Here is a 14,088-nt window from a genome sequence, read left to right on the forward strand (position 1 = left end):
ATTACTTTAATGGCCATCCTCCAGAGAGTTCAAAATGTTTTACAAATAACTTTTACCCGTTGAAAAGCCTGGTTCCGGCTACAATCAGCTGGGGGGCCGGAGTCTACAGAGCAGAAAATAAAAGAGGCAAATAAAAGGGGGAAAGACACTCAGGAACAGGAAGGGTGTAAACAGTGAGGGCCTTGCAAAACAACCAAACACTGACAGGCATGCGACCCTCTGGGCAAAATCCTAGACCTTTCCTCATAAAGAGGGACCGCTGTCACTTCCCCAAAGTGTTAAACATGAAATTAGCATATGAGCCGGCAACTCCACTCCCTAGGCATATACCCAAGAGAAATGAAAACATATGTCCACACAAATGCTTGTTCTTGGTAGCATTGTTCATAATAGCCAAAAAGTGGGCTCAACCCAAATGTCCACCAGCTGATGAGTGGATAAACAAAATGTGTGTATCCATACAACAGAATAATTCATCTACAATAAAAAGGAATGAAGTACTGATGCATGCTACAACGTGATGAACCTTAAAAACATTACGCTAAGTGAAAGAAGCCAGCCACAAAACACCACATATAATATTCAGTATGAAGTGTCCGAATATAAATTGGGAGTGGGGTTAAGAAGGCCTCATTAGGGCTTCCCTGGTGGCGCAGTGGTTGAGAATCTGCCTGCCAATGCAAGGGACCCGGGTTCGAGTCTGGTCTGGGAAGATCCCACATGCCGCGGAGCAACTGGGCCCGTGAGCCACAACTACTGAGCCTGCGCGTCTGGAGCCTGTGCTCTGCAACAAGAGAGGCCGCGACAGTGAGAGGCCCGCGCACCGCGATGAAGAGTGGCCTCCGCTTGCCGCAACTAGAGAAAGCCCTTGCACAGAAACGAAGACCCAACACAGCCAAAAATAATAAATAAATAAATATTTTAAAAAAAGAAGCCCTCATTGAAGGTGTCATTAAACAGTGACCAGAAGAATCAGTAGGGCGTGACCATTAAATAGGCGGGGGGGGGGGGGGGGGGGGGGGGGGGGGGAGGGAGCAGAGGAATCCAGGCAGGGAAGCAGCCTGTGCAAGCCCCTGGGATGGGAAAGAGTCTGGTACATTCCAGAGACTAAAAGAGGAGGTCAGGAGGCTCAAGCCCAGTGAGTGAGAGAAACTATGACAATGCTGGGTGGTGGAGGGTCAGCAGGGGTCAGATCTGGTGGAGCCTCACAGGCCATATATAGTGATGAAAGAAATTTCCACGCATGGAGGTATGGGGAAGTCTTACTGGGTTATGCATGAGTTAACTCAAATTTTATGCTAAAATAGCCTGTTTGTAGCTTATCAAACATACATTGTACATCTGCTTTAATTTTTAAAGAAGAGGCTGCATTGACCAGAAGATAAGAATGTCCATGTTAAAAATAAAGATTCAATGCCTCCCTTTCTGGGACACCAGTGCTGGAACTCATTCGATGATAAGACTCCCTTCCCAGGGGCCAAGGCCACACTAACTGACTGCATTCGCGATGATCTGGTTTGTTTGGTTTTTTTTTTTTTTTTTTAACTTGAAGGAATGTATCCATGATTCATGTGATGTTCTTTGTTCTGACAAGACATAAAACTGCACTGAAAACCATGCTTCTCTGGAGCAGTTCCTCAGAGTTATCTGAGAGACTGTCTTCTGGGCTATAGTCCTCAGTTTGGCTCAAATGAAACTCTTTTCTATTCCTACTGTAGATTGTTTATTGATTGTTTTTGTCAACAGTAGGATTTGGGATTGTATCCTAATGCTATCGGGAGCCTTTGAAGAGGTTTCAGTGTGGTGGTATCGTGATCTGGTTTGTGTTTTCTCTCCAGGTGCTGCATAGGGAATGGGAATCCAGAGGGAAGGCTTTTGGAGTTGTCTGGGCAAAAAATGGTACAGCTTCACCCTCCAAGTGACAGTGGAGACAGAGAGTAATAGATCCAAATGTATTTTAGAGGGCGATTCTGGGACTTGACAGAGACCTGGATATAGAAATGAGGAAGGAGGTGTCAAAGATGGCCCCAGGCTCCTGGCATGATAAGTTAGGTAGACAGCTATGAACTCTACTGAACACTGACTGCAAAGAAAACAGGGGATAAGGAGTCCATGTGGTGGTGGTGACTGGGATGGGCAAGATCAGTTTCAGTTTCAGACTCATTAGGCTTAAGATGCCTGGGAGATATTCAAGTATGCATGTCAGTTTGTCAGGTGGGCACTCATCAGTGCCTGGATGAGTTAAGGATTTGAATCAATAAAAGTTGGTCAGGGCTTCCCTGGTGGCGCAGTGGTTGAGGGTCCGCCTGCCGATGCAGGGGACGCGAGTTCGTGCCCTGGTCCGGGAAGATCCCATGTCCCGCAGAGCGGCTGGGCCCGTGAGCCGTGGCCGCTGAGCCTGCGCGTCCGGAGCCTGTGCTCCACAATGGGAGAGGCCACAACAGTGAGAGGCCCGTGTACCGCATTAAAAAAAAAAAAAAAAAAAAAGTTGGTCAGGTTCCAGTCTAGATGTTAACTCAGATGAAACCTTCCCTTTATGTAGGTTCCACTACATACAATATTGTCTTTCCCTGATGAGTCACAAAGTTGCTACCTGTAAAGTCAAATATGGATTCCACTGAACATTATCTTTGGATCTGTTTCAGGCTGTGAGTCAGTTAGAATTAGGTTCAGATACATTATAACAGAAACGTATAAAGAGGGGAGAGCGGAAAAACCTCCTCCCCATACATAACCAATGGTAGCAGTTTGGAGTGTATGTTTTCTTAAAGATAAATTATCACAGAATAAACAGCTGTCCAAGCGTGTTTGACATTTTCATTACATCTATATTTTTAAAAGAAATTTTTTTCCTTCACAGAACCCTATTAAGAGTTCATGAACTAGTAATCTGGGTAATGCAATTTGAGAAATTCTATTCTGAGAGCACCACATTGCATAAGCTCTACTGAGGGTCAAGCCAGAATCTCTGTGTGATGGTTACTCTTGTGTGTCAATTTGATTGGGCTAAGGGGTGCCCAGAGAGCTGGTAAACATTATTTCTGGGTGTGGCTAGGAGGGTGTTTCCAGAAGAGATTAGCATTTGAATCAGTAGACTGAGTGAAAAAGATCACCCTCACCAATGCAGGTGGGCATCAGCCTATCCACTGAGGGCCTGAATAGAAAAGGCAGAGGAAGGATAAGTTCCCTCTGTCTCTTCTTAAGCCGGGACATCCATCTTCCTCTGCCCTTGGACGTTGGTGCTACTTGTTCTCTGGCTTCAGACTTGGACTGGGATTTACACCAATGCTTTCCAGGTTCTTCAGCCTGCAAATGACAGATTGTGAGACTTCTTAACCTCCATAATTATTGCATGAGCCAATTCCTATAGTAAATCTCAATCTCTCTCTCTCTTTCTCTCATATATATCAATATCAATATGATGATATCTAGATAGCTATTGATATACAGATAGAAATATATATTATCTCCTGTTAGTTGATGACGTTTCTCTAGAGAACCCTAATACACTCTGTGTCTCCCAGGATTGCAGAGAGTAAACCCATGTGGTGTAGAGAAATTGTTACTTGTGCCTCTAACAGTAACTGTTCTCCCATTATATACATGCCCGGCGGTGTGCTAGAACCAGGAAGACAACAGCAAACAAAACAAGCACAAGCCCTCATGAAGCAAGAGTCTCCAGTCAGAGAGAAAGCACGTATCAGATAATTACAAACACAAATGTAAATAGTAATTGAAAATCCTGATAAGTGCTGGGGAAGAGCCGCACAGGTGTTAAATGGGAATTTGGCCTATTCTGAGACGTCACTGAGGAACTGACAATTGAGCTGATATCTGTGGGATGAGGAGTTAATGGGTAGAGGTGAAAAGGATGTGACGTGGAGAGGGAAGACGTGTTCCCAGGGAAAGTGTTGTCAAAGAACTAGAACAGGAAACTGAAAAAGGCTCTGTGGCTGGAGCACCACAGGCTGAGATACAGCCCCCGAAGACGGAGTGAGGGCCCATCCCACCTGCTTCTGCACAAGACTCATTTCTTTGCTGAAGAACACTAAGTGTGAGGGACTTCCCTGATGGTCCAATGGTTAAGACTCTACGCTTCCAATGCAGGGGGCGTGGGTTCCATCCCTGGTTGGGGAACTAAGATCCTGCAAGCCACACTGTGTGGCCAAAACTAAAAAAACAAAGAAAAAAAAAAAAAACAGAACACTAAGCGTGGGTTTCAGAACCCCTCCAGGGTTCCCTGACTGCTTCTAGGGAGAGCTCCCTTTCCCAACACTCCTAGACATCATAACTTGGAAGAGTTTGGAACCCCAAGGAAGTTCTAGAACTACTCCACTTTCCTAAGGATATTCAGTCAGCAAATACTGATTGCATACCTGGAGTGGGCAAGCTACTGTGGAGAGTCCTGCAGGGAGTACTAAGGTCAGACAGTCCCTAATCTCAAGGCGTTTACCATCTAATATGCTCCAGCCATGGGGAATAAGCTGACACAGGGATAATTACAAAACAAAGTTCACTGCCGCTTGGTCTAGCCACCCTGGTGGTCTGGCTGAGAAGGGGATGTTTCCAGTGAAGCTAGGGTGGGGGAATTGGGAATGAGTGTGTGGGCAGGGAAGCGGGAGGGATTTTCCAATTCTCTCTCATTTAAGTTAAAATCCTCTGAAAAATCTGGGACTCTTATCTTTTCAAGTTTGGAGTTAGAAGAACCTGGCTTAAAAGGTAGGTCAAGGCACACAAGCGGTACCCTCCCCAGGTGGTGTGCCCTGTCCTCGTGCAATCACTGCTTCCCCTGCCCTCAGCTTTTGGAGAGACCTGGCGTGGAGAAAAGGGAGCTGGGTGCCCCAGCTTATAGTTGCTGATGTATATCAGCAGGCACGCCCAGTGCCTATGGGTCCCTCAGGCAAATGCTACCCTCTTTCCTATAACATGTGGATCGACTGACCTAAGCAGTGACGCTGCAGTTTATTTTATCCAGATAGCAATGGATATAAAACAAATGTCGAAGGAAAGAGAAGAGCTCTGAAGAGTATGTTTTTCCCAGTAGCCCAGATGCCCCTGGCATGACCCAGAGAGAGGTTTCCGTAGGATGACCTTCAACCAGGCAATTATCCTGTCACTAGAAACCCCATCTGCCATGACTAGGGACATATTCTCAGAGTCCATGGTCACTTCAGTAAAATAAAAAATGAACACGTATAAATACTCATATCTTTTGATGCAATAATTCCAGACCTGGCAATTTGTCCTAAGAAGCTAATTTTTTTAGATGTATATGCCTCGGGCTATTCGTTACAGAGGGGAAAAAAAAGAACCAATCTAGTAATTGAAAATAGCAAAACAAATCAGCACATATCAACTCAGCAGACTCATGGGTTCACGGACTTTGATGCCATTAATATGATCGTGCTTTAGCTCTCAGTGGTGGACACTGGCATTTTACCTTCACTCCCACTTCCCCAGAGCACAATGATTTCCACCTGAGTAATCATTTTCCCGCAAAGCATGGAGTCTCGGTAAAATGCGTGTGCCTGCCTCACACTGGGGAATCCAGAGATCCCTGGAGGTTCCTTCTGTTAATCCCTCCTCTCAGGCCTGCCGCTGCCAAAGGCTGAGCACGTGACCTACCCTCAGCCAACTGGACTTTGACTCCTGCGCCCGGTAAAGCACTGACAGGAGAAACAGTTCATCTGTCCAGCCGAGAGTGTCAAAAGAGACCTGCTGCCTGGAAGGCTACCCAGCTTCTAGTTCCCAGGCTGGTTCTTCAGGCTTCCTTTAGCACCCCACATTCTTCCAATGAAATGCCTTTTGGCTTAAGTTGCCAGAATCTTTTTGTTTTTCCTTGCAACCCAAGAAGCAGTAGATACCTAGATTGGTACTAGAAGGCAATGGACCTTCAGGGAAATTGTAGGGCACTTGGAATTGGTTATGTGGCTGAGCTAGAAGAGAAAACAGTTACATACCCTTTTATATTCTGTGAGGGGAACCTAGTAGCCCATGGCACACACTGGAGAAACAAGTCAAGACATGTGTTGTCTCCAGCCTGAGGCATTTAATTGCTGGTACAAGGCTCCACTGCACTTTCTTGCCCTGGCTTAGTAACCATGAAGTCCTTGTGTTCCAAAAGACGAAGCAATGAAATGATTGGGCCTCTATTAGCCTGAACTTCTGAGAGACTGAGAAGCAGATATACTCACTGACTAGCATAGATTATGTAACTTGAGTGAGAAATAAAGCCTTGTTGGGTAAGCCACAAGATTTTGGAGTTGATTGTTACCACAGTATAGCTTGTCCTATTCTGACTAACACAGAAGAATTCCAAGATCTTAGGAAGGGGGAAGAGTATCGTTCATGGGATTGAATAACATATAGCAAAAGAAGGGCAATATTTTTAAAAATTATTTTAAAGTTTTTCTTTGTTTAATGGGTACAAAGATTCTGTTTGGTATGATGACAAAATTCTGGAAATAGATAGTTATGATGGTTATACAACATTGTGAATGTACTCAATGCTACTTGAACTGTACACTTAAAAATGGTGAAAGTGGTAAATTTTACATATTACGTATATTTTGCCACAATTAAAAAATCCCCAGGGACTTCCCTGGTGGCCCAGTGGTTAAGACTTCACCTTCCAATGCAGGGGGTGAGGGTTCAATCCCTGGTCGGGGAGCTAAGATCCCACATGCCTCGTGGCCAAAAAACCAAAACATGATACAGAAGCAATATTGTAACAAATTCAACAAAGATTTTAAATCGGTCCACATCAAAAAAATCTTTAAAAAATCACCGAAAACTTTTTTTCTATCAAAATCTTCCAATAATGATAAGGGTTGGAAAAATAGGCATTTATATGTTGTTATTGAGAATATAAATACGTACTTCTTTCTGGAGGCAATTTTGGTACTAAAAAAGCCTTTGAAATATGAAGCCCTTTGATTCATTTATTCCTTTTCTGGGTATTTGACCTAAAATTTAAAAAATAAATACAAAATTTTCTGTAAAATTATCATAACCCCAGCATGGTTTTTAAAAGCTAAAAATGTGAAACAGTGGACCATGGGGGATTGGTTATGTAATTTAGGGTATAGTCATATAATTGAGCATTATTTAGCTATTTAGAATTATAGTACAGTAGAATGTTTAATGAGGAATACTGGTGAACTGCTCCAATATAATATTAAATAAAAAAAATATATAAACCTTCGTTCGTAAGTTGAGTAATAAGTTCCTAGATGTAAGGTTAGTTTGACAGTTTTGACTTAATGAATGCAGTTGACTTTCTGTTCATAAAATTATTTTCTAAGATTGTTAACCATGGTTGCATGATTACAATTACAAGTTCTCTAAATATCTCAGGATACAATGTATCTGGGCACAAAAATAAGTTCACTAAAATAACTAACTTTAAAAAATATCTCCTCCTATTTCTTACCTTTCTTGAATTTAGGTTCTGTCGTACCATAACTCGTTTCCCCTTTCCATCTGAAGGTAATTATTGAGAGAAGAATGGAGAAAAAGAGACTTTGGTTAGTTCTGCTTTCTCTGTTATCTTTTTAACATTACATCATCTTTCCCCAGAGTCTTTGTGTTTTTGTTCTTGCTATGAACATGACCTTAAAAGGACCCTTTTTGGTTTTCTACTATTTTTCACATCTCTAAGCTCATTCTACATCTGCTTTTCCTGATATTGTTACTTAAGGGTCATGCGTAAATAATGTGCTGCTCTCTGGTATTTAGGTAAATATAAACATTATCCATTAGCTCATATTTTGAGCTCAGTAGAGGAATGCCTCTGCAGCTGCTTCTGGTTTTTTAAGATATCGCTCTTTATTTCTTCCCGATTGGAATTAAGACAATCATCTTCAATTTGACTTACAGGAACCCCCAAAAGTATGTAGAAATTTTCCAAGAAGCACTGTTGGCAGGGAAAATTTTATTTCCAGATCCCCAATTTCCATTTGTTCTTCTTCCTAAAATTGATCTGTCTGAAAAGCTATTTTGCAAGTTCTCCTACCCACCTCCCCTTTCACAATAACCCTTTTCCCAGAGAAGAGGAGAAGGTGGAAAAGCACACTGCGAGCTCATTCATCTGCATCCTTGTCCCAAGATGTAAGAATCTCCAGGGTACCAAGGGGACAATTTCAAAGATTTTTTTCTCGAAGCCTTCTGTAATGATTAACCCACCATAGTGCGTTTTGTCTTTCCCTGTCTTTTGTACATTTCTGTTAAGAGTAACTATGGCCTTAGAAACTGTCCCTTTGAGATATTCTGATTATGTTATAGGGTGAGGTGGTAGGAATGATGACAATTTCCCTTTATTAACTTGCCTCTCCCATCTTCAAATATAATTAGAAAATGCATGATTATTGAGGAAGAGACACATGTAAGCAAGAAAAATGTCCTTAAGAAATATCGAACACTAAATATGGCTCTCCTTTTCTCCTTTTTGAACATAAGCTTTTTTTTTATTGGTCTCTCCTCAATATTCCACCCTAGAATGTGTTGTCAGCTGAAAAGAAAAGCACCTTTGAACAGATTAGTCATGCTGATTCTTTAAAGTATAACTAAAATGTATAATTGCGAAGATTTTTGAGACATGATGGGTAAAGTCTGTGCAGAAAAAGTTCACATGATTTATTTCAAAATAAGTTTGCATTATTGAAAAAGAGAGTTAAAACTTATTTCATCAGTTCATAATAGGAAGTAGTTATTGTTTTACTGACAATCTTTCTATGCCTCAGATTCCTTCTCTGTAAAATGGGGATAACAATCGTCCCCTCTCACTGAGTTTATTTGGAGATAAACGAGTCACCCTATAATCTATGCAAAGCACACAGAACAGTGCCTGGTGCAGAGTAAGTGCTTTCATGTTGCCCTACTCCCCCTCTCTAGTCTAGTTCCTCTTCTCTTGGTCTGTACTCACTCCCTTGGTAACCTCACCCAGTCTCCTGGCTTTTAATATCATCTATATGCCAATGATTCCCAAGTGTATATTTCCAACAGCTACTCACCCCAGAACTCGAAAGTCGTATTCAGCAGCCCACTGGACCTCTCCACTTGGATATCTACTAGACGCCTCAAACACTCTCTCCAAATGAAATTCCTGTTCTTCCCTCTCGCCAAGCCTGCTCCACCTACAGCCTTTTTCCCCTGTCACTTGACGTCAGTGTCATCCTTCCAATTGCTCAGGCCTCCAGAACTTGGAGTTAATCTGCACCGCTTTCTTTCTCTCGTACTGCACATCCAGTCTGACTTCCTGCAAAAAAGATATCCAGAATCTGACCTCCATTCACTCCCTCCATGCTGCCCTCTGCTGCAAGCCGCTCGGACCTGTGGACTCCGCCCTGGGCTCTGCCTCTGCTCTTGTTCACTGCAGTCTATCTTTAACGGGGCAGCCAGGGTGATCCTTCTAAAATGAAAATCAGGAATTCCCTGGTGGTCCAGAGATTAGGACTTGGCACCTTCACTGCCGGGACCCAGGTTCGATCCATGGTTGGGAAACTAAGATCCTGCAAGCTGAGTGGCCCGGCAAAACAAACAAACAAAAACAGATCATATCATTCCTCTGCTTACAATTCTTCAGTACATCCCCTCCTATACATAACACAGTAACAACCTCCCCCCCAAAAAAAAAGTATATTCATGCACATACATATTCATTTTTTAAAAGACTAAAGATATGCATCAAATTGTTGGCAGTGGTTTATCTTAGGGTGGTAATAGCACATGTGACTATTTAAAAATATTTGTCTTTTGACCCAATAATATTACTTTTAGGAATTTATCTATAGTAAATAATTAGGATATGCCCAAAGATTTAAGTTCAAGGATGCTAGTCACAACAATATTTACAATAGGTAAAAATTGGAAATAATCTAAGTGTATAACAATAGGAGAGAAGAGTTGACCTTGAATAACTAAGGGGGTTCGGGTCGCTGACCCTCCTCGCAGTAGAAGATTTGAGTATAACATATTGTCAACTCTCCTCAGGAGTGGTTCCTCCACATCCGTTATTTCCTCCACAGCCACGGTTCTGCATCCTTGGATTCAACAAACAGCGGATCAGGTTGTACTGTAGTATTTCCTGTTTGAAAAAATTCTGCATATAAGTGGACCTGCACAGTTCAAACCTGTGTTATCAAGGGTCAACTGTAGTTTAATAAATTACATTATAGCAAATGATGGATTATCTGACATGGTTAACCATTTTTTTAATTAATAAGACTGTTAATGAAAAAAGATTACAAACTAGCAAGTATACTATGGGATTAATTTTGCAAATTAAAAAATGTATATGGTGGCACAGTGGTTGAGAGTCTGCCTGCCGATGCAGGGGACACGGGTTCGTGCCCCGGTCCGGGAGGATCCCACGTGCCGCAGAGCGGCTGGGCCCGTGAGCCATGCCCGCTGAGTCTGCGCGTCCGGAGCCTGTGCTCCGCGACGGGAGAGGCCACAACAGTGAGAGGCCCGTGTAACAAGAAAAAAAAAAAAAAAAAAGTATATGAAGAGAGGAAAAGACAGGAAGAATATGCACCAAAATATCAGTGGCAGTCGTCCCTAGGAAACAGACCCAGGTGGCCGTGATCTAGAGCTACACAGCCATGGAAGAGCCGCTCCTTCCCATTAGCAGACCTGCTTGGAATTCACAAACTCAGAGCAAATGTGCAAAGTCTAACCTGTACTTCCTGCAATGTTTTACAGCATCAGTTTAAGCAACGATCTATTTTATAGGCTGGAAATGCCCTCATAGAGTATATCACATGAATAGGAAGATATTTAAATCTGAATTTACTGTAACACAAATGATTCTTATTCTGCACACAGCGAATAGAAAAAATAAATAAATCCCCTAAAACTTTAAGGAATTTAGGCCTTTTAAATCTTGCCAGATTAGGATGGGTTAAGCTATTTTTTGCAATGACTGATAAGAGTTTCCCAAGCTTCTTATCAGTTTTTAACCTGTTTGAAAAAAGGAGTTACGAGTGCAAGAAATAAGTTGCTTGGCATGCTTGGTGACTAATATCCAGTTTCTAATTTACAAGTTGGTTTTTAAACATGGAGCTTAAAAGTTAGTTTTTAGAATTTTATGTTTCATGGGTTTCTTGTTACTTACGGAATGAAGTGATCAAAAGAAAAAAAGAAACTCTACATTCACAACTGCCTTTCTGTTCCATTCAGCCTCAGTCATCTTCCTCGAGAACACATTAATACGATTAAGAAGACTAAGAAGTCATCTCTCTTTATTCTTTGCATAACTGAAGCATAGGTGCCATTCAAGCTACCAACTCATTTTCACTGAAAAGTAAAACAAACTACTGAAAAGCAAAATATGAAGCTTGTAAGTAACAACAGAAGAAACCACAAGACTATCAAATGACCTGAAAGCCAAGCTTGCAGATTTTTTTCATGAATCAAGTAATAAAGTCAACCACAAAAGGTGTCAGGTATGCAATGAAATAGGCTGGCTTCAGCACATTCCTTTGTTTCATCAGTTGGTTTTGACATAAGGCAAGGAGACTGCCCTTAAAAAGCCACATATTGAATACTGAGAACGTGACAGTTTATCGGACTTTGTTGCAAAACTAGAATTGTGTGAGAACACCACCACTTAGTTCTTCTATAACATAAAGCAGAATTTACCAAACAACAGTCCCCATGAAAGGCAGGAAGATCTGATTATGTGCTTATGAGCTTAAGGCTTTCTTTCTTTTTCAGACTATTTTGGCATTCTTTGTGAATAAACTAAAATTCCTTTGTTTTCTAGGGAGAGAGAGAGGTAGAAATTACTAATGTAAAACAGGAGCTTCTTACCAGTATCAAAACAAGGAAATCAGCTCCAGCCTTACTTGGATTGGGTGTAAGTAGGCTAGGAGTGCCCATTTTGGTCATCTCCATAGGCGAGCTGAGTCTGTACACCGCATACGTCTAGCAAATTAAAAAATCTGAATGTTAATGACATCAACAAAAAGCCTCGGGACTTCCCTGGCGGTCCAGTGGTTAAGAATCTGCCTTCCAATGCAGGGGATGTGGGTTCGACCCCTGGTCTGGAAAATCAGATCCCACATGCCACGGGGCAACTAAGCCTGCGTGCTCTAGAGCCTGCGCGCCACAACTGGAGAGAAGCCACCATGTAGATCCTGCCTATGGCAACTAAGACCCGACACAGCCAAATAAATAAATTAATTAAAAACAAAAACAAAATGTGGTGCTGATGGGGTGAAACTCAGACACTATAGCATTTAAAAAAAAAAAAAAAAGAGTGTGAACAAAGAGAAAATCATTTGCTCCTAGATATTTAGTCAAATCTAAAGTAGAATTTCTCTCTCTCAATTTACACTATGGTTCTCAGTTTAAGGATTGTAATTCTTTGGCAGATGTTTCAAGAAAACCATCCTAAGGTCTAGGTGCTTGTTTTCTTAGTGACAATTTTAAAATTACACTTTGCACAAAATAGGGAGTAAATATTTCATTGATTAAAAAATGGACATATTCCAGCTCAAGTATCTCATCCTTTGATAATGGCAAAATTAACGATCTGCAGCCTCTATATAGGTAGGGGCTACTTCAGTGATATCTACAATCACAGAGAGGTGAAAGGAGCACTTGTTTGCCAATATACAGTCATCAGAGCCACACAGATAATTAACTCCAAACAAGCTGAATGGCTGTTTTTTGGCACCTAGATACATCCTGCAAATTAAAAGGGCTTCACTAAAGAAGGGTAAATATTCATTAATGTATTAAACATGAATTTCTTGGGCTCTTTATGTCCTTATTACTATACTTAGTTGCTGAGTCCCCTTTCCACTCAAGAGCCTAAGACTTAACCTTTTATGTAAACTTTGCAATTTACAGATTTAAACTCAGTCAGTACAGGGGTTTTCCCCCTCTCCATTTTCCTTCTCTTTTCTGTTGTACTGACCTCAAAGGCCCCTGGGCCCAGGATCCGCTGAGCTGGGCAATTCCCTAGTCTGGTTGTCAGCTTCTTTCCCTTGCTGCCCCATGTCTGCACCCACCTCTGCCAGCTTTGTCCTGAACACTAGGTCCCTCCTGTTCTGCCATCTGTCTCTCAGCCACTCCTGTGTGCTTTGGGGGCTGGGGGTGCTCAGGAAAGTGCTGGATGCTCACTAACCTGGAGGGTGGGAACCAATGTCTCAGTCGCCTAGTGAGGCCTGCTGGAAGCGAGGTGAGGATCCTCTCTGCCCTCAAGTCCTTCCTGTCTTCCTGCAGGGAATTTCTTGTCCTCTCAGCTGACTGAGGAGAGTGGACAGAGGGTACGATCCTTTCTTAAGCATCTAAATTCTGTCATATGCCCTTAGATTTTCTTCCTCTTTTTTCCTTTCCGTAGACAACTTCATACCTCCTAACTCTTTGGTTTATGATGTAAACGTCCTGAGTCCTCCAAGCGCTTATTCATTTAGAACTCAAAAAATGTTTCCACTTTCAAGAAACCAGCCCTATAATAAAAAGCCTACTGTTTCAGCTTTTTTTTTAATTAATTAATTTATTTATATTTATTTATTTTTGGCTGTGTTGGGTCCTCGTTGCTGCGCGTGGGCTTTCTCTAGTTGCAGCGAAGGGGGGCTACTCTTCATTGCAGTGCTTGGGCTTCACTGCGGTGGCTTCTCTTGTTGTGGAGCACGGGCTCGAGGTGCGTGGGCTTCAGTAGTTGTGGCGTGTGGGCTCAGTAGTTGTGGCCCGTGGGCTCTAGAACGCAGGCTCAGTAGTTGTGGTGCACAGGCTTAGTTGCTCTGTGGCCTGTGGGATCTTCCCGGACCAGGGCTGGAACACATGTCCCCTGCATTGGCTGGCGGATTCTTAACCACTGCACCACCAGGGAAGTCCACTGTTTCAGCTTTGATTTTAAAATTCCATTCAGAAACTTAGTTGTCCTCTTTGTTCTTGGCTATGTTCACCCTCATCCTAGAGCGATGACTGCTATTGATTCAGTGGGTGAAGGGGGAAATGGTAATCAGGGGTGATGCGAGCCCCCTAGTGGGCATTTGGAAACGTGCAGGACACTTTTAGTGGTCACAGTGACTTAGGGATTTACTGGCATTTGGTGGGCGAGAGTAAGGATGGTATATA

General features: G+C 42.3%; 1 long non-coding RNA gene across 1 annotated transcript; it reads right to left on the minus strand.

Moving 5' to 3' along the window:
* Positions 1-2,676: 2,676 nt before the first annotated feature.
* LOC132597364 (uncharacterized) lies at positions 2,677-9,245 on the minus strand. Its single transcript, XR_009564057.1, has 3 exons — positions 9,012-9,245; positions 7,433-7,482; positions 2,677-3,306 (listed from the first exon to the last, which is right to left on the minus strand). It is a non-coding gene; the product is annotated as an uncharacterized lncRNA (long non-coding RNA).
* Positions 9,246-14,088: the final 4,843 nt, after the last annotated feature.

Source organism: Globicephala melas, chromosome 5, assembly GCF_963455315.2.
Source record: "Globicephala melas chromosome 5, mGloMel1.2, whole genome shotgun sequence".
Classification (NCBI taxonomy): Eukaryota; Metazoa; Chordata; class Mammalia; order Artiodactyla; family Delphinidae; genus Globicephala; species Globicephala melas.